At 44.9% G+C, this 20,836-nt stretch overlaps 2 pseudogenes; both read left to right on the top strand.

The window, feature by feature from the left end:
- The first annotated feature begins 8,113 nt into the window (after positions 1 to 8,113).
- On the top strand, positions 8,114 to 13,650 carry LOC128931008 (immunoglobulin heavy variable 5-51 pseudogene; annotated as a pseudogene).
- Positions 13,651 to 15,826: 2,176 nt separating this feature from the next.
- On the top strand, positions 15,827 to 16,412 carry LOC144577251 (immunoglobulin heavy variable 3-7 pseudogene; annotated as a pseudogene).
- The last annotated feature ends 4,424 nt before the right edge of the window (positions 16,413 to 20,836 follow it).

The following is a 20,836-nucleotide window of genomic DNA, read 5'->3' as shown; positions in this document are numbered from 1 at the left end:
TCTGACTAGAAAAGTCTTTAGAAATTCTAATTACAGCCAGGAGAGAGGCTGGGCCAGGGTCAGGGTCATGTAGAACCTCACAGGTTTCACCTCCGAACCTTCTGACAGTAAAGTATGCAAATCACAATCAGCACTGATCTGGCGATGCTTTTCCCTGCCGTCTGTTTTTCCTCTTTCTTTTTAGTTGTTGTTCTTCCTTTATCATTGGCTTTTCCTGCTCCCTGCAAAGTAAAATGTGCTTTCTATGGTCTAAATTCCAGGGCTCATGCTCTATTTCCTGGAGCCCAGGTGAGTCTCTGGCTGTGGCTCCTGTAGCCACATGTGGAAGCCTGACAACACTTTCATCACCCTCATTGCTCAGGACCCTACACTGAGTTGTGTTTAGACTCATCTGGGAGTCCACATGGCCGGTGGGAACTGCAGGAAATACGCTTGCTCGGTCAACATGAGATGTGGATGTGGAATTGATCCTGTGCTGGGCAAACTGTCACTGAGTCACCTTCCTCAGCTCATGAAGTGGGTGTCAATGTTGTCAGAATTAAAATGGAGCCACCAGTGAATGAAGCTGGAGAAGGCCATGAGGGAGGGTTCTCACCCTCATCCCTGATAACAAGAACTTCTGTAAATTGACTGCAAAACCACAACCCTGCACAAAGGCCATGACAGCTATAAAGTACTTTCTTCTCCAAGTACATCTGCCCAGCAACTGCCTGTCCAACCTCACACTGACGTCACACGTGTTCATCCTTCTAGCCCGGGATAATTGTCTCAAGGCTGCTGATGTAACCCTCCTCATTTTTCCTTCAAAGCCCTGGTCTTCCTTTCCCTGAGTGCACCATGCATGTTCCCATTGTGAGACCATCCTCAAATAAATATTTTTTTGTCTTTATTTCTGTCTGCTTTTCAGGTTTGACAAACTACTGATGGACATACCACTTTTCTGTGAGACATAGAGGATGACAATGTGAGGGGATGGCAAGGGAAGTACAATGTCCATGAGACAAGTCATCAGTAAGTACAGGCTGGACATCGCAGAGAGAGCTGAAGTGACAATCACCATGGAATGTCACCTACTCCAGTTCTGTGCTGATGGAATCAGGCCCACCCAGGTTATCAGTGACAATCTTCCTAACCTAGAGTCGGCAGATGACACTTTTAATAACATTTATGAAGCATATTTACAGCACCACCTAGGTTAGTGTTGGATTGACTAACTACAAAGTCTAGCCTAGCCAAATGTACCCTCAAATGTATACCTGCCCAGGGAGAGGAGCTTTAACATGAGATCTGTGTTGTTACAGTTTTTTGAGGTGTAAAACTGAACACTTTACAATTAGGCTATGATCATTTTCCTTCCAGTTTTAAAATCGACATGTATAGTTTGGATGTTCACACTTTTTCAGACGCATGGCTTACAACTATATTCTCCCTTCTGTAGGTTGGAATGTTTTCCCTGCTTTGTAGGATCTATTCTGATGTTGTCCCAGTTGTTCAATTTTGCTTTTGCTGTCTGTGCTTTTAAGGTAAAATCTAGAAAATCATTTCTATTTATTTTTTTGGCTGGAGAGAAAATTTTACAATGGCAGGCCATACATGTAACACTTTAACTCATTTAGAATTGATTTTTCTATGAATTCTAACCCAAAATTCTTAATTCTTTTCATGTGTAAATCCAGCTTTTCTAATACCCTCTTTGGGAGAGACTATGGCTTAACCATTGTATATTCTTGGTTTTCACCTCGGAAATTAATTTGTCATTAATATATCAGCTTATTTCTGACCTCTCTACATATATTTATGCCAATAATGTCTTGTTTTTATTACTCAATATTGTAATTAATTTTGAAATTTAGAAGTAAGATGTCTCCAAGTTTCTTGTTGCCTTGTTATGAATATTGGAACAAAATATTTTAATCTTTCACCAGTAAGTAGGTTAATAGCTATGGTTTTTCATAATGACTTTTATTATTTACAGGTTATTTTCTTGTATGACTACTTTGTATAGAGTTTTTATCATGAAACTTTGAATTTGGAAATGTAATTTTTTGCGTCTGGTGAGAAGTTAATAAAAGTTTTTCTTTTATACTTTTAATTCGGCATACCAAACTTATTGATTTGAAAACGTTGAATTATTGCTGCATCTAAAAAGTAAATTTGAATTGGTAATGGTGCGCGATTATTTTTAAGTCTTGTGGAAGATAGTTTATTATTATCGGGCAGGTGGTTTATTTCTGCATATTAGGAATATTGGTCTGTAGCTAATTTTACCAAAGACCATGTATATTTTTCTGTCTCCTCCATAGGAAAATTTGAGATCTTCCCTCCTTTGAGGAGCTGCTTCACCATTCTGGACACTGAGGGACAGACAGAGGGTGTGGCAGGTCATAAACTTCAACGGCGCCAGTGTCTTTGAGGATGGAAACACTAACCCTAACCAGCCAAAGCAGGGACCTGCACGGGGCAGAGCCTCCGTGTGTAACCCTAATCATGTGGCCGTTTTGCCAAATACTATCTATATAGTATATGTTATATATAATGTATGTATAATATATATATATATATAAGCTGTATAATTTCTACAAAAGTGTCTGTTGGATATCTATATGTAAATATTGCAAGATAAACCTCAGTAGACATGATAACATTAGTTTGAGTATCTGTGTTGAAGATGATCACCTTCATACAAGTTGTAACAACTGAGAACAGATGTATCTTTCTACCGGAAATAGCTGGAAACCACAGTGAAAACTTTTTTTAAAATAATACTTTAGGTTCTGGGGTACATGTGCAGATTATGCAGGATTGTTGCATAGGTATATTCATGGTAAGGTGGTTTGCTGCCTCCGTTCCCCCATCACCTATACCTGACATTTTTCCCCATATTATCCCTTCCATTATGCCACCCCTAGCCCTGCAGAAGAGTCCCTGGTGTGTGATGCTCCCCTCTCTGTGTCCACATTCTCATTGTTCAACACCCCCATGAGTGAGAACATGTGGGTTTGATTTTATGTTCCTGTGTCAGTTTGCTGAGAATGATGGTTTCTAGTTTCACCAATTTCCCTATAAAGGACAAAAACTCATTATTTGTTATGGCTGCATAGTATTCCATGGTGTATATGTGCCACATTTTCCCTATCCAGTCTATCATCAATAAGCATTTGAGTTGGTTCCAGGTCTTTGCTATTGTAAACAGTGCCACAATAAACATACATGTGCATGTGTCTTTATAATAGAATGGTTTATAATCCTTTGGATATATACACAGTAATGGGATTGCTGGGTCAAATGGAATTTCTATTTCTAGATCCTTGAGGAATTGCCAGACTGTCTTCCACAATGGTTGAACTAATTTACACTCCCACCAACAGTGTCAAAGTGCTCCTATTTCTCCACATCCTCTCCAGCATCTGTTGACTCCAGAGTTTTTAATGATCGTCATTCTAACTGGTGTGAGATGGTATCTCAATGTGGTTTTGATTTGCATTTCTCTAATGACCAGTGATGCTCAGCATTTTTTCATATGTTCATTGGCTTCATACACGTCTTCTTTTGAAAAGTGTCTGTTTATATCCTTTGCCCACTTTTGGATGGGTTTGATTGTTTCTTTCACAGTAAAATTTCTTAAACACATTTTAAGCTGTTTGACAGCAGACAGCAAAGCCAGTGACTAATGAGAGGGAAAATGATTGAAAGGAGCCCTTTGATGAATGCACACTCAGACACTTCCCTAAGGGAGTCTCCAGGCCACAGGGTTTGAGTAGAACAAGGTAGATTTGGAGTTGAGGAAAGGGAGCTGGAAACCCAGAGAGGCCCAGATGTGTGAAGACCAGAGAACATGGTGGGTGGCAGAACACTGTTCAGAGAGAGAGCCCCGCAGATGGCAGGAGGAGACCCAGGCTTGGTAGAGTGCAGATCGGTGAGTGGGAGACAGGGCAGGTTGGGCATGAGGACACACCCTAATAGGGGGAGCTCGCTTCAAAATCTGAAACTAACAAAATGTACACAAATCATTTGCCTAAAGGGTATAAAATACACAGGAAGGTACCATAATAAAGCCAAGTAAAGGACAGGTGGATTCACTACCTTAAACCTGGAGAAGTGTATTTATAACCACGTGATGACACCAAAGAGGGAGGACAGATTAATTCCACCATGGCAATCGGCTTAAGAGAGAAACATTCAGAATGTGGAGAAGCTTCAAACACAAATAGGAACAGAGTTATTTAATTAGCAGAGTGCTGGCATGAGGACCCCCAACCTTTCCATTGAAACAATCACATCTGGATAAAAAATGAAAATCTCAACCATTAAAAATCAATGTGAATTATTCTGAGAAAATACAGCAAATAAATATTATTGATTGATAAGATGTGCTGCTATAGACTGAATTTTTGTTTCTCCCACAATGCCTGTGTTGCAATTCTAAGCCCAACGTGGTGGTGTTAGGAGGTATAAATGTTGCCAAGTTCTTATCCAGGTTACTACAAAATTGTGGTGAACACAAATATCTTTATGGAATTCTTGCAGCGGATAATTATTTTATTTTATGACATTTTGATTTTTGTAGATGATTATACTCTACCTTTTCTAGGCCTTTCTTGTGGGCAATCGCATGAATCTAATCAATGAGACTCAGTGACTTGAAACTCATTCTTGCAGTGGCTGCCAGAATTAAAGTGCATTTCTGCCGCAGCCATCGGACACTCAGATTCCCACAGGGACACCTTGGTTTTGTTTCCTGCTTGGCTTTGGGCCTTATCCTTGTGCTGACCTGAGAGATTCTATATCTTTCAGCTTCCCCAGTTCATCCTAGAGCCACATGGACATGGGAATTGTCAGCCTGGCAGGAAGGGTTGACTGAATGTGATATTCTCTGTCCTTCTGGGGGAGGCAAACCCCGGCAGGCATCACAGTCCTGAGTCAGGGTGTGCCCTTCCGGTGTCCCTGTTTCCCCTGCAGGTGAGATGCTGATCCATGCATCTCACTCCCATTCCCGGGAAGAGGGTCTCTTCACTGTTCCCCAGATGTTCCTTCAGCAGCCACTGTGTCTTCCCACTCATTTCTTCCGTTTCCTCTCTGCTGCCTTTTCCTTTAGAATAAAGCTGTTATTCCTCAGGGAAGATGGGAGGTGGGTCTGGAAACATCCTTGGTGCATTTCTCTCTCCCCTCTTAGTTCTTATTGCTCTCTCCGGTGTCTCTGGAACAGTGGTTTTGGTGCTTCACCTCCTCTGATAATTTCTCTAGCAATGTAGTGGTGACACAGAGTGTGTTGGATGCATTTCAGCTGTAGTTGCTGTTTTGTTTTCCCAGACAGAACTGTTCCATTTTCTGATCTTTCCCCAGGACTGAGGAAAAAGACTTCAGTAGCAGGAGGAATTCCTCAACTGTATACAGTCTGAGAATTTAAAGAATAATTCATCTATCACACTCAAATTTAGACCACCCAATGAGCATGTCTACTTTAATCTTGTATTACCTTAAATGACATTTGGCAGCCTCTGCCCCAGATACGATTATTCTCTGCTCCTGTTTTTTTCCCTCCAAGTCCTCACCTCTCTTCAGATTTCAGTTTGTCCTGCAACATAAACATCTGGTACATTTAAGAAAATGGGCTAATTTGCAGATGACTAAAGTTGGCAGATGTTGTAACAATAATAACGTATTTTTATAGGATGTCTACATCTCCAAGCCCAGTGGCACATTTACATGTAATACTCAGAAACTGGAAAACACACAAATATCAAGAAGATACACAGATAAACAGTAATGACATGCTAATTTGCTCCAATAACATCCATCATTAGAATAGACACACTGTTGAGGGTCAACATTGTTGTATCACAAGATGAGTGAGAAGCCACACAGATAAAACACATACTATATAATTTCTGTATAATAAATTTTTGAAAATCAAAACTAAAGTAATACATATGAAACATTGATTCAAAATATGGTGAGGGAAGAATTGGGAAGGAGGAATTGCAGAGGAGCACAAGGAAACTTGTAAGTGTGGTTTGTTTGTTCATTATCTGGATGGTTCTTGTGGATGCCCAGGTGAGAACCAGTGGAATCACGTTCCATTTTGTTTGTTTTTCTCCTTAGACATGTGGTCTCACTCTCCGACCCAGGCTGGACTGCAGTGGTGGAATCATAGATCAGTGGAGCCTCCAACTTCTGATCCCAACAATCCTCCTGCATCTGCCATCTAAGTAGCTGAAACTACAGGTTTGTGCCACCGAGCTCGGCTTGCGAACTTACTAAACAGCACACTTTATGCAATATTTACCTACAGCAATAATGTCTCAAGAAGAGTGTCACAAACAAGTGAATGGATAATTAGTTCAGTATGGCTTGATGGAAAAATAGACATTAACATGAAGAAAGTCTGACATGTATGAAAATACACCTGCATAAAATGTGCTTCTCTTTACACTCATTATGTAAACACAATAGTGCACACACATCACACCACACTTTCATTACGAGAAGAAAGTTCTGAAAATGTCACTACGGGTGACCCACCGTGTGCTGGGCCTGGCTAAGGGAGCAGTCGGGCCCAGTGGTGAGAAGCACAGGCACCGATACCCAGGCTCACCCTGACCATATGTGAGCTCCGGTAACACTGTACCCGCCATCTGTGCTTCTGCTGGTAATTTTACATCTGTAATGTGGGAATAACATTGATACTACACAGCATGATAAGACGACTGATGCTAGCTAGGTTTAATATATGCAGTTTTCATAGGTCCATTGCACCTCAATAAAACTATATTTAAATTAAAAATGCATGTACAGTTATAGTTTTGGAGAATGTATCACAGAACAAAGTTTTAATAAGAAACTACGTTTTCCAAAATTTTATTAATATCTCCAAACTCCCTCAGGACACTCTCACCTGCTCTGGGCCCTGCCCTCTCCTCAGGAGTCCCACCCTAGAACTTGCTATATAGCAGGAGACATGCAAATAGGGCCCTCCCTCTGCTGATGAAAAGCAGCCCACCCTGACCCTGCAGCTCTGGGAGAGGAGCCCAGCCCCAGGATTCACAGGTGTTTCCACTGAGTTTTCAGGGCTGAAAAAGGAGACTCGCCAAGGAGTTTGGGCTTTGCTGGGTTTTCCTCGTTGCCATTTTAGAAGGTGATTCATGGAAAACTAGACAGACTGAGTGTGTGTGGACATGAGTGAGAGAAACAGTGGATGTGGGTGGCAGTTTCTGACCAGGATGTCTCTGTGTTTGCAGGGGTCCAGTGTGAGGTGCAGCTGGTGGAGTCTGGGGGAGGCTTGGTTCAGCCCGGGGGGGTCCCTGAGACTCTTCTGTGCAGCCTCTGGATTCACCTTCAGTAGCTCTGAAATGAATTGGGTCCGCCAGGCTCCGGGGAAGGGGCTGGAGTGGGTCTCAGTTATCAGTACTGATGGTAGAACCACATACTACGCAGACTCCGTGAAGGGCCGATTCACCATCTCCAGAGACAACGCCAAGAACTCGCTGTATCTGCAGATGAACAGCCTGAGAGCCGAGGACACGGCCGTGTATTACTGTGCGGGACACAGTGAGGGGAAGTCAGTGTGAGCCCGGACACAAACCTCCTGCAGGGGAGCCTGGAACCAGCAGGGGGCGCTCGGGATACACAGAGAACGGGGCAGCCCAGGACAGGTGCAGGTGGAGGTCAAGGGCTGCTCTCCTTCAGGGCCTGTGGCTTCCTCTGCATCTAACGTTCCCTGGGAGGGTCTGTGTATTTACAGTTATGTCCCTGCTACTGAGGCATCTACGTTTGTGAAGTTAATAACTATAGGAGCAGCCATGAGCAAATGTCCCAAGGCAGGTGCCACTGAGGAAGAAGGAAAAGTGTGCAGGAGGCCGGGTGAGGCTGTGGACACTGTCCGCCCAGGATTTGAGTTTCAGAAGCAGTGAAGGGGAAATGGGGAGTTCGACGGGGTCCCCTAACTACCATATGGTCCACACTAAATCCAGCAAGGCCAGCAGGCCCCCCTGAGGTATAGGTGCCCATCCGGGATCGGCCGTGTGCCCCGCAGCCACTGCATCCTTTCATCCCCGCTGTGCTCAGTCACTCTCTGTGAGGAGCTCCCACATGTGTGTTTGCCTTAAACCCGGTGATGGACGTCAGAGAGCAGCAGCTGGCGCCAGGTCATGGGCTCCTAATATTGGAGGAATGGGAGGAGCATTCTCAGGGACAGGACTCTGTTTATGGATTTTTATCTAGAAACCACGAATTTACTTGCTTCTCTCAGGGGACGTAGAGAAGCAGGCATTCAGTTGGCAAATAATGACAATCTCTACAATGACCTTAAATGGGTCTGTCTTAATTCTGCGCAGGATCCATCCAACGAGTAGCCTTTCTCATGAGGATTTGTTGCATCTGCAACAATCCAGAGAGGTCTCTGGATTGGAAAAGTTCATTATTAGAAAAAATAAAACATTCTCGTATGCCCCTAAGGACTGCATCACTAGTGGAGGCAGAAGATGTCACAGGTGGCTGAGGGGGCTGTGGAAACTGTGGGATGTGGGTGCAGAACTGATTACAAAGACATAAACATCAGAGGGGTCTGATAAAACCTCCTAATTACCTGTGATCCACTCTAAGTCCAATAAAGCCGCTGATGCCTCCCTGAGCCAAACCTGCCCATCAGGGGTCAGTCCCGGGTCCCAGCAGCAGATGCGCCTCAGTGTCTCCACTGTGTGTAGTCACTGCCTGGAGGAGCTCCCAGGACACGTGTCTTTGCATTAACCAGGTCATGGGTGTCAGAGATCAGATCTGGGAACCTGGTCTATGGGTTCCCTGACGGTGGAGAAGTGGAAGGTGCAGTCCCAGGGCCAACACACCGTCCATGCATTTTTATATGGAAACCATGATTTTTCTTGCTTCTCTCAGATGACATAGAGGAGCAAGAAGACGGTCTTCAAACAACTGCAGTGTCCACATTTCTCCTGAGTAACTGCGTTATGTCTGAGTCTGAGTGTGGGTTCAGCAGAGCATGGGCTTTCTCTTAAGAAACTGCTCAATCCCAGCTGAAGCCACGTGGTTATCACACTCCTTTGTTTTCGTTCAGCTTCAGAGATCCTGAGTAGAGCAGATCTGGTCCTTTTCCCAGGCTAAATCTCACCTTCCTCAGATGAAAAGCAGAGATTTCTCCGACTGTGTCTGAGGTGGGAGCTGCTTCTCCACACCTTAGAGCTTGCAGAGACCCCCGAGGGCAGCTTTATGGAGTCAGGTGTGTCTCCATGTCGGGGAGCTCAGCTGCCAGTGATTCTGCTCAGTTAGAACTGTGGGTTCAGATTTAGAGCATTTAAATTATCATGTCTCAAAAATTACCGTCATTATAGATAGAAATAATAATATGACACCAATTGTCACATTTATTATTATTATGGGAGTGTACCTTGGAGGACAATACTGCTACCATAAATCTGCATAAATCTAGTGTCAGAATCTCCTGAAATGGTCTAGAACACTTGCAAACTGCACAGAAGCAGATTCTTCTTTTTTTCTATGCTGCTGTGTTTTAAATTGTTGATAGTTTGTCCAGAACCCATGAGCACCAACAACTGTGTGTTTCATGCCCCTTCTTGAGTCCTGCAACAAGGAATGCCATTAGTACCTGGCAGATTGAGACAACATTGAACAATGTCAGAGCAATCATCTGTAAGTGCTTCTAAATTTCAGCTTTATCAATTCTAACACTTTCTCTATTATTTCCGATCTTGGTTATTAAAGGATTCTCGCTTTTTCTCTTAATCTAGATAAGAAGTTGTCTGGTTTTTTTGGGAAAAAACTTTAGATTTGTTGATTTTTCTGTAGTCTTATAAAGTCTCTTTTTAGCTTATTTCATTTAAGCTAAAGTCTCATAAGCACATTGACTACATGCAGATAGAGAACTTGTTTGTAAATGCCATGTTTTTGTTGGACTCAGCGGAGCATGTCAGGAAGCCCCCTGAGGGTTTTAGGGACTGAGTGTGGCCCCCACACTGGAGAAGGATGAGAACCTCCAAGCTCTGGGGATGGGAGATAGGTGGGCAATGTGAGGGAGGAGGGTGTCCGGAAGGTCCAGCGTTTCTTCCCCTGGTGGCACCACTTATATCTGTCCTCATTCTGAGATTCAGTCATTTCTGTCCAGGTGGGAACATCACTTAACTTCATCTCTGATAGATGGATGGGAGCCCAAGACAGAGGCTTGTCAGTCGCTGTTTCTGTGCCTGCTCCCTTGGGAATGTCCACATTTCTTATGCTCTATCCTGGGTCTATACCCCGATGGCTCACCTGCTCCACGACACCACCTGTTCCTGTGCATGGCCCCTGCACACACCCTCCGTGAAACATCCTCTTAGCTCAGGAAGAGTCCCCTGCCTTGTTTTTTCCTGCCACTGGTCCACATTCTTATCCATCCGCAGGCTCTGAGCAGCGCCTCCCATCCACGCTGAACCTACGTGGGGTCAGACCTTGTCCACCACTTCCTCTCTCCTTCCTTCTGAGCCTTTTATCCCAGCAGCCTGTTTACATCTCACCTGGACTTGTGTACAGGAAAGGTTTACCGAGCAGGCTTGGGGTGTTCAAACCCTGAACATTCCTGAAAATGTCCTTTCTCAAGCCAGGTCCGCATCCAGCTCCTGGGAGATGATATCTGTTTTTCTGGCATACTCTCCTGGTAATATTTTGAAGCCAATTTATTAAGGAAACGTTTACATCTATAAAACTATACAGTAATTAACATACCTCATTGAGTTTGGAGTAAGTGTATACCTGCAAAGTTATTACCACCATCAAGGTCGTAACCACAGCCATCACTTCCAAAGCATTCCTGTATTCCTATTATTACTATTATTATTAAAAATTGTGTGTGTGTGCGTGTGTGTGTGTGTGTATCCTGGGTGCACAGTATCCTAACTGTTCCATAATGACTTATGGTGAGTGCCCATCGTTGCTGAAGGAGCTCTTGTCTGAGTGCTGGAGGTCAGGTATGCAGGTGCCACACACATCTGTGAAGGGCCTCAATAAACAGCACTGGGCACCAGCACTCAGGTGAGCTTCCCTGTGAACAACGCCTCACATGTGCTGTCATTCATCACCGCTGGGAGAAATGGGGACAAGAGACTCCTCAGGGAAAGAACACCTGGGAGCTCATGCCAGATTATTAGAACCTTCCTCCTGAAGCCCTTGCTCATTAAAATTCATATTCCTCTGCTAAAGTCAAGCTGTACCCATGAGAATAACAGCTTGTCCTGGGTCCTTCATTTGTACCCATTATGGGTCCTGAGGATGGTTTTGGGACACTCAGCACAATTACATCAGAGGTGGAAATTGCTAGAAAGACCGTGATGACTGACACATGGCTAGAGCCTTGTTTATAATATCAAACGATGAGAAAGGGTGGCATAAAAGTCATCCAATACCTGGATGGTTACTGAGTCACATGGCATAAGATGGCATGTGCACTCCAGTAAGGAGCAGGAAGAAAAGGGAATCCATGGAAATTTGAAATGATAGACACAGCTCTCTAGGAAGTGATCCCCGAATAAGGAAAAGTAAAATAAAGGAGAAAAACCTGACTATGCAACTCATATCTGTGACAGCTAAAATGAAATACAAAGATGCCGCATCCAGCCCTGCACTGTGCCCTGTGAGCCAAGGCTTCTAGACTCCCCTCCACCACCATCGAATACAGTTGTCCAGAAAAAAAAACACACAACACACAGTAGCCACACAGAAGGCAGCCCAGGGGTTGGGCTGGGCAGGGGAACCCACTAGAAACCTAGAACAAGGAAAACAGTGTGGAAAGTGGCATCGTTTTGTGATACAATTAATATCATTAATTACTCTCATCAGAACGTGAAAAACATTAGCCAATGGACTGCGACTGGCTGACATAGCAGATTCTGTTTGGCTTCGTGTGCTGCAGAAGGGAGGGGCATGTCTGGGAGGAGGCTGGATCCACAGCTCGAAACAGTAACATCACACATGACTTTAGCTGATCCCAACCTCCCGTGGGATGCTTTGGATGGGACAGCTTTCCCAGTGCACTGGATCCCAGATTGTGTAATTTCTCTGCCCGGAGGATGAGTCTGCTTTTCCCCTCTTTGAAATACAAAGTGGGCTCTGCAGATGGGGAGGCTGATGCTGCACATTCTGCATCACCTGCTGCTGGGAGTTTCTGGTGATGCTGATGGTCATTGCTTTGCCTGCACCTTACACAGGTCGTGGCCTGTGCTGTGGTGAAGAGAAGTCCTTTTGCTCTGCTCCCCAGGTGCAATTCCTGTGAATAACCTTGCAAACATTTTAGAACCTGTGCAGTTTCTGTCACCTTGGCTTTCCATTTGGATCAGAAGATGCTAAGGAAATAAGTGTGCTTCACAAGAAAATGCTGCAGACACAGGGGAGAGTTAAGGGCCTCCAAGCAATGTGGGTATCATAAAATAAAAGGCAAAGAATGAAAGAACTCGACAAGAAGGAGCTGGGGTTGACACAAAGGACTTAAAGCAGCACTGCCAAAAGTGGGTGTAGCCATGGGAATCCCTTCAGTTCCATCAGCAATTCAGAGACCCAAACAAGTCTCCCTATTTATGTTGAATTGGCAGAGTGTAAAATCTAGAAGACAAAATGACCAGGAAAGATGTGTGATTTTGCGTGGGTGAAGGTCTGACAAGTTAATGAAGCTGAGGACTGTTGTGGGTCTGGGGTTGTCCTGCCCTTACTGTGTGCCCAGGCCAGAGTCACAGTCATGGGAAATTGCCAGGGAATAGAGTAGTTTTTGGTTGTTCTTGTTATCAGGCGTATGTGCATTTGAATTTTCTCTTCATGGCCTCTGGTTTTACTTCTAATTTTTAAATGCGCATAGTTTCATCTAGATTTGCCAGTTTCTCAATGTCACAGAGAGGAGTGGAAGAAGGGATGCCCTTGTATGGCTCTTCCTGAAGCACGGACAGAGTGGGAGGGGCACGAGGAGCATGTAAGGAATTATTCAGACCTTGTTCTGCCTCTCCCCGGAGGAACAGTCGGCCTTTTGTCTGCAATCGCGTTTCTGGGTTATAAACCCTGTAGACTCATCCCTTCAGGCCAGGGCGTCAACTATGCAAATTCAAGTGGGGGCTCCCCTCTTAAACCCAGGGCTCCCCTCCACAGTGCGTCTCCCTCACCGCCCAGCTGGGATGTCAGGGCTTCCTTTCCTGTCCTCCTCCAGGATGGGGTCAACCACCATCCTTGCCCTCCTCCTGGCTGTTCTCCAAGGTCAGTCCTGCCCAGGGTTTGAGGTCACGGAGAAGAAGGGTTTGAGTGCACAGGGAGTCCCTGATTCAAATGTTGTGTCTCCCACACAGGTGTCTGTGCCGAGGTGCAGCTGGTGCAGTCTGGAGCAGAGGTCAAAAGGCCCGGGGAGTCGCTGAAGATCTCCTGTAGGGCTTCTGGATACAGCTTTAACAGCTACTGGATCAGCTGGGTGCGACAGATGCCCGGGAAAGGCCTGGAGTGGATGGGGAGGATCTATCCTGGTGACTGATACCAGATACAGCCCGTCCTTCCAAGGCCACATCACCATCTCAGCCGACAAGTCCAGCAACACCGCCCACCTGCAGTGGAGCAGCCTGAAGGCCTCGGACGCTGCCATGTATTACTGTGCGAGAGACACAGTGTGAGAAACCAGCACTGGGCCCATCTAAAACCCTCCACAGGGCAGGTGCAGAGTGAGCCGCCAGAGACACCCTCCCCAGGGCCCTCTCCATTCCCCCCAGGGAGGAATCACTGGCTGTTTGTGTCCTCAGGAGCAAGAACCAGACAACAGCATGAGAGGGTTCCCAGCCCCTACGGCAACTGGATGGGGGACCTCTCCTGGGAGTGGATTATCTGAGAAGCCCCCACTGTGTGTTCTAGAAGGTTGTTCATGGCTTATATTACACAGTTAACATCAAAAGCCTGCCTAATAGGCAGCTGTCAAGTATGACAGTCTTTTAATTCATGAAGATTTTACAGTTACCCATTGCTGGCTTGCTCTTCTCCCTCCTGTCCTCTCTCACACCGTCCTTTTATTTCCTGCTCAATTTTCCCGAATCGTTTAATCCCGTTTTGAACTATTAGTGGGTCCTCTTGTTTGGTTGTTTTTGTTGTAGTTTCCTCTCAACAATGTGTAATGAACAGTTCATTTTGCACCATTACAAGTTTTGGGTATAATAAGGACTTCTTTCATGAAAATATGATAAATTCAAATAAACAGATAAATTTTAAAAAACATATAACCCATCAAAACTGAACCATTAAGAAATAAAAAATCTGGGCTGGGTGTGGCAGCTTATGCCTGTAATCCCAGCACTTTGACAGGGAGACAGGTGGATCACCTGAGGTCAGGAGTTTGAGATCAGCTTGGCCAGTGCAGTGAAACTCTGCCTTTACTAAAAATACAGAAATGAGCTGGACATGGTGGCGCTCACCTGTAATCCCAGCTACATGGGAGACTGAGGCATGAGAATCACTTGACCCAGGACGCGGAGGTTGCAATGAACTGAGATCACACCACTGCACTCCAGCCTGTGAGTGAGACTCTGTCTCAAAAAAAAAAGTGAACAGACCAATGAGTAAAGAGATTGAGTCACTGATTTTTTAAACATCTCAAAGCAAAGAAAAATCACGAACTTGATGATTTCACTACTGAATTTTATCAAATGTTTAAAAAAAACTAGGATCTCCATTCAAATTTCCAACAAAATAAAGAGGAAATAATACACCTAAATTTATTTTGGAAGGCTCTATGTCCAAAGAAGAGAAAAGACACTACCAGTAAATAAAACTACAGATGAATATCCGTGATTCACAGAGTTTCAAAACTTCTCAAAGTGATGAGGAACAAAATTCAACAGCACATTAAAACGTGATTCACCACGATCAGGTGTGGTTACTTCCACCATGCAATGAAGGTTCAGCCTGCACAACCCAGTGTGATGGATCAAATTAAAACACTGAAGGACTAAACCTGGATGTTCACGTCGATAGATGCAGAAAGAGCCTCTGACAAAATTCACCAGTCTCATTATAAAAGTCTGAACAAGTTATGCATAAAAGGTATATACCTCAACACTATGGAGGCCACATATAACAAGCCCACATCTAACATGACACTCAACGATGAAAATTTTATTTCCTCTAGGACTACAAAGTATAGAAGATGCTCACAATCTTATTTTATTTTATTTATGTATTTATTTTATGTATTTTATTATCTGTCAATTAACACTTATAAAATTTATTATACGTAAACAACTTAATTATAGACAAGAAAGGAATGATAGGAAGGAACAAATAAACATGTTAAATGTCAGGTAAACTTCAACATTTATCTGCCTGAACTTTGTCTCCATATTTCTCAGTAAATGCAGCAAAATCACACAGGATCTCAGGGCAGGAAGTGAATTCTCCAAACCACACAAGGCCCATTTAGCTCGGTCCTAGAGTTGATTAAGAGCAATCGAGGCCAGCTGTGAGGAGCATGGTCCCGGATACTGGGATTCACTCATGGCAGATATGAGCCCTTAGACACACCACGTAGCCCTCCATGTGTGGGTTCACTTTTACATCTGTAAATGAGGAAAACACTGACTTCTAAATAACACCATTTGTACACATAAGTAAACATAATTAAAAATGTGATAGTTGTTAAATGTTTATCTGAACAATTTCACAATAAGACAGCACATTTTTCCAAATACAATCATTGTCATCTAAATCCCCCAGGACAGTCTCATCTGCTCTGGGACCTGCCCTCTCCTCAGGCGTCCTGCCCCAGAGCTTGCTATATAGTAGCAGACGTGCAAAAAGGGCCCTCCCTCTCCTGATGAAAACCAGCCCAGCCCTGACCCTGCAGCTCTGGGAGAGGAGCCCCAGCCTTGGGATTACCAGGTGTTTCTATTCAGTGATCAGCACTGAGCACAGAGGACTCAGCATGGAGTTTGGGCTGAGCTGGGTTTTCCTTGTTGCTATTTTAAAAGGTAATTCATGGAGAAATAGAGAGACTGAGTGTGTGTGGACATGAGTGAGAGAAACAGTGGGTGTGTGTGGCAGTTACTGACCAGGATGTCTCTGTGTTTGCAGGTGTCCAGTGTGAGGTGCAGCTGGTGGAGTCTGGGGGAGGCTTGGTTCAGCCTGGGGGGTCTCTGAGACTCTCCTCTGCAGCTTCTGGATTCACGTTCAGTGACTACAGGATGTACCGGGTCCGCCAGGCTCCGAGTAAGGGGCTGGAGTGGGTGGCCAACATAAAGTATGATGGAGGTGAAAAATACTACGCAGACTCCGTGAAGGGCCGATTCACCATCTCCAGAGACAACACCAAGAACTCTCTGTATCTGCAGATGAACAGCCTGAGAGCCGAGGACACGGCCGTGTATTACTGTGCGGGACACAGTGAGCGGAAGTCAGTGTGAGCCCGGACACAAACCTCCTGCAGGGGCGCCTAGAACCAGCAGGGGGCGGTCGGGATACACAGAGGACGGGGCAGCCCAGGGCAGGTGCAGGTGCAGGTCAAGGGCTGCTCCCCTTCAGGGCCTGTGGCTTCCTCTGCATCTAACGTTCCCTGGGAGGGTCTGTGTATTTACAGTTATGTCCCTGCTACTGAGGCTTCTACGTTTGTGAAGTTTATAACTATAGGAGCAGCCATGACCAAATGCCCCAAGGCAGGTGCCACTGAGGGAGAAAGAAAAGTGTGCAGGAGGCCGGGTGAGGCTGTGGACACTGTCCGCCCAGGATTCAAGTTTCACAAGCAGAGAAGGGGAAATGGGGAATTCGATGGGGCTCCCCAACCACCACGAGGTGCACAGTAAGTCCAGTATGGCCAGGAGCCCCCCTGGGCTATAGGTGCCCATCAGGGATCAGCCGTGTGCCCCGCAGTGCGTTCCCTGATGGTGGAGAAGCGGGAGGTGCAGTCCCAGGGCCAACACACCGTACATGCATTTTTATATGGAAACCATGATGTTTCTTGCTTCTCTCAGATGACATAGAGGACGTCTCCTTATTGGAAATTACTCTTAATTTATCTCTTAGAATCATTGTTTCCAGAGCCCTGGCCACCCAGTGCGCCCCACGGAATGGGGCGGTGCCGGGCTGACCCCAGAGCCAGCTGCCACATCTTCCACGACGGGAGCAGATGCAGACGTGGCAGAGAGAGAGCATGAGACGCCTGGTCTGATGGCGCCGGAGACAGAGCAGCCATTTCTCGCCAGAGCCCATGGCTTCCAGATCGACCCCAACATCAGGAAGAACTGGATCCTGCGAGCTCAGCGGTCACCGTTTCCTCCTTCTATGACGTCACAGGAACCGCTGTCAGATCGTCAGCGTGGGCGGAGCCAAGGCGACCATCAACAGCACAATCACACCAAATACGCCCTTCCCCAAAACGCCACAGAAGTCTGGGCAGGGCCGACAGCGGAGCCCACACGGTGTTTGCTTTGGGGTTTTCCTCTGAGCAGCAGCTGACAACGTTTGCAGAGAAATTCCAGGAGCTGGAGGAAGCTGCCGAGATGCCCAAAGAAAAGGCCCTGGAGAAAACCGAGACCTGGAGTTACGGTTCCCAGTGATCTGGGCGTGAAGCCCCATCTGCGGCTGCGGCATCCAGTGTCGAGGGCGGCGATAAAAAGGCCTCTCAGCCGCGGCAGCCGACACGCACCGGAAGTCTGAGAAGGAAGCGCTGAGATCGCCGTGATGCAGAGCGCGGCCACCGCGCAGGAGCGGAAGCTGCCGCTGCAGCCCCTGAGGAGAGCCACGCCCCGCGGACCAGGGCGCTGCAGGAGGCGGCGGCCAACGCGGAGCCCGGAAGAGGCTGGGACACCAACAGGGAGGAGCAGAAGAACACGCAGCTCAAGAGGAGGATGGAGGAGCTGGAGGCGGAGCTCCGAGCACAGGAGACGGAGCTGAAAGGTCTCTGAAAACAAAGTGAAATCCCACCTCAGCTCCTGTCAGAGCGCGGCTGTGTCTCTGAGAAGCTCCAGGAGGCTGAGAGAATGAAAACCCGGAAGACAGAGGTCGCTCCCTAAAGACACTGAGGACAGCAAGCGCCCACAGCGCCACCTGGAGGTGGAGGCGAACAGCTTCCCAGAACTCCTGGACCGGAAGTTTGATGACCCACCAGATTTCCGCCCACACCTCTGGATCCCCACCACACATAACTAGAGCTGGCTAGGCCTGGGCCCGCCCTTGAGTCCCACACGTGTGTGTGAGACCAGACAGCACTAGGTCGTTCTCCTGTGTGTTCTTATGTAAATGGAAGATTCTGACTCAGGAATCCAAAACTAGGTTTACATTAAACATTTAGGCAGTCAGGACAGGGATATGTATATCTTTCATAAAGGCTGTTTGCAACCATGCAAACTGAAAAAAAGGTGTATTTTTTTTTTTTCCTCAAGTTGTAGCCTTGCTCTATTGCCCAGGCTGGAGTGCAGTGGCACAATCTCGGTTCACTGCAATCTCTACCTCCTGGGTTCAGGCAGTTCTCCTGCCTCAGCCTCCCAAGTAGCTCTGATTAATCCAAATATTGATATTCTTTAGAGGAGGCCATTGGGCTCCTTTTATTAAATAGCATTCAGAATATTTGAATGTCCATTAGGCTCCTGCCCCATTGAAGCACAGAGACAACGATATGCCTCTCTGTCAACATTGAGAAGCTTTAAAACAACTGTTTTGTGGAGATTTATCGAGAGTTGGAAACCAAGTTTCTGGTGGGTCCATTTTCTGGCCTGGGAATCACCTGCATTAACGATATGGCCTCCTGCCCCCCAATTTTTATGGTTGCAACAATGGTTCTTGTATTGATTTTAATTTCTAAGTAGATGACTCTGGGCTGGGAACAGCTCACAGTGTGGGTGCCTAGCGCAATGCCTGGTACAAAGTGGGTGCTTAATAAATTGTTTTTCAGTTTTCAAAATAGAATTACTTTTTCCAAAGCCCCACTCAAAACCAAGGCATTATTACAGGTGTAAAAGTTGGACCAACATTGGAAATACATTTGGTTTAGTTCATGTATTCTCGAATATGCTTTTTTCTTTTAAAGTTGTTCTCAGTTGCAATATCACACAAAATATTAGTAATTTACACTAATGACATAGGTTAAAATATTGTATAATTAAGATGGTGACATTTGATTTAAAGAAATACATGTTCAACATGTCTTGACAATTTTTTCCTTCTCTGTGAAATGTATGCTTATTAAGTTTCAGATGTTACCATTATTTTTTTGATTTCTGGGATTTAATTTTAGTAGGCATACCTGAATGCATTTTATTTATATATGTAATAGTGTTTGTAGTTTGAATGATGTTTAATATTAATTTTACTATCTCTGAATTTTTAACTATAATTCTGCATTTTTTTGTTTTTATGAGATAAGATTTCCATGTAAGAAAAAATGCATAAATTTGAAATGTGTAACTGGAGAGTTTCTGTCAAATGTGAGTATTCTTGTTCCCAAAACCTAAGGTAGCCTGAAACGCAAGTCCATTCTCCCAGCTCGGGACTTTCTCTGTGCCTGCAGTCAACACCTATATTGGGGAAATGTTTTGACTTCTGATACTATACACATATGTTTTTCTCTGTTTTGAACTTTATATAAATGTAATCAAACATTATAGACCTATTTTTGAGGTTAATTCATGTTATTTAATATATAAAATTAGATCAACATATTGTCATTTATTCAATTAATGGACTTATTCTGATATGAAACCTCAATGTTTTCATGTACATATGGAAAGAGAGGGAGAGAGAGAAGAAGAGAGATTTTACATCTGAGTGAGTCCATTAAGTAAATAAATGAGAATATTTTGATTTATTTTCCTGTTAATGGATTTTAAATTTCTTTCCAGTTTATGAGTATTATAAGCAAAGCTGTTAGCAATGTCTTAGTGTATGTTTTCTTATGTTGTCTCATTTTTATTGAGAAGATATGAAGTATGTATTGCTTTATTCTAAGAGTAAATTCGATTTTTTTAGTTTTTGAGGTAAAATTGAAATATTTTAATAATATATATGTTTAAGGTGCCCCACTTGATATTTTGAACATGTATTAGTCAATTCTCACACTGCTATAAAGAAATGCCTGAGACTGAGTAATCTGAGGGGAAAAAAGATGTTTAATTGGCTCCCGTTTCTGCAGACTGTAGAAGTGTAGTGGCTTGTCCTTCTGGGGAGATTCAGGAAAGCTAGATTCGTGGCAGAAGACAAAGGGGATCAGGCACATCACATGGCCCGAGCAGGAACCACAGGAAAGGGGGCGGTGTCTACACACTATTGGACAATCAGATCTTGTGAGAACTCACAAACCGTCATGAGAACAGCACCAGGATCTGGTTCCAAACCATCCATGAAATAACCACCCCATGGCCCAGTCATCTCCCAGCAGGTCTGACCTTCACAATTGAGGATGATGTTGCAACATGGGATTTGGGACAGGACACAGATCCAAATCGTACCAGACACACATCGTGAAAGGCTCATCATGGTCAAGGTAATTTGTGTATCCCTCTTCTTGCAGAGCTACCATTTATTCTGAGCGCGCTGCGTGTGTGTGTGTCACATGAGGACACCTAAGAGCTCCCTATTTAGCAAAAATCACGTTCACGATACAGTATTAAATACAGGAACATCGCTGTGCATTAGATCTCCAGAGGTCATTCCACCTGCACAACTAAAATTCTGCACCGTTCATCCAACATCACCCTTTTCCCTCTCCTCACAGTGCTGGGACCCACTGTTCTACTCTGTGATTTAAGAGCATGGAGATGTTAGATCCCTCATGTAAATGAGATCATGAAGCATTTGTCTTTCTGCATCTGACTTATTCCAGTTAGAATCATGTCCT

Source organism: Callithrix jacchus, chromosome 8, assembly GCF_049354715.1.
Source record: "Callithrix jacchus isolate 240 chromosome 8, calJac240_pri, whole genome shotgun sequence".
Lineage (NCBI taxonomy): Eukaryota > Metazoa > Chordata > Mammalia > Primates > Cebidae > Callithrix > Callithrix jacchus.
The sequence above is the reverse complement of the archived record's forward strand: the minus strand, read 5'-3'. Positions and strand labels throughout refer to the sequence as shown.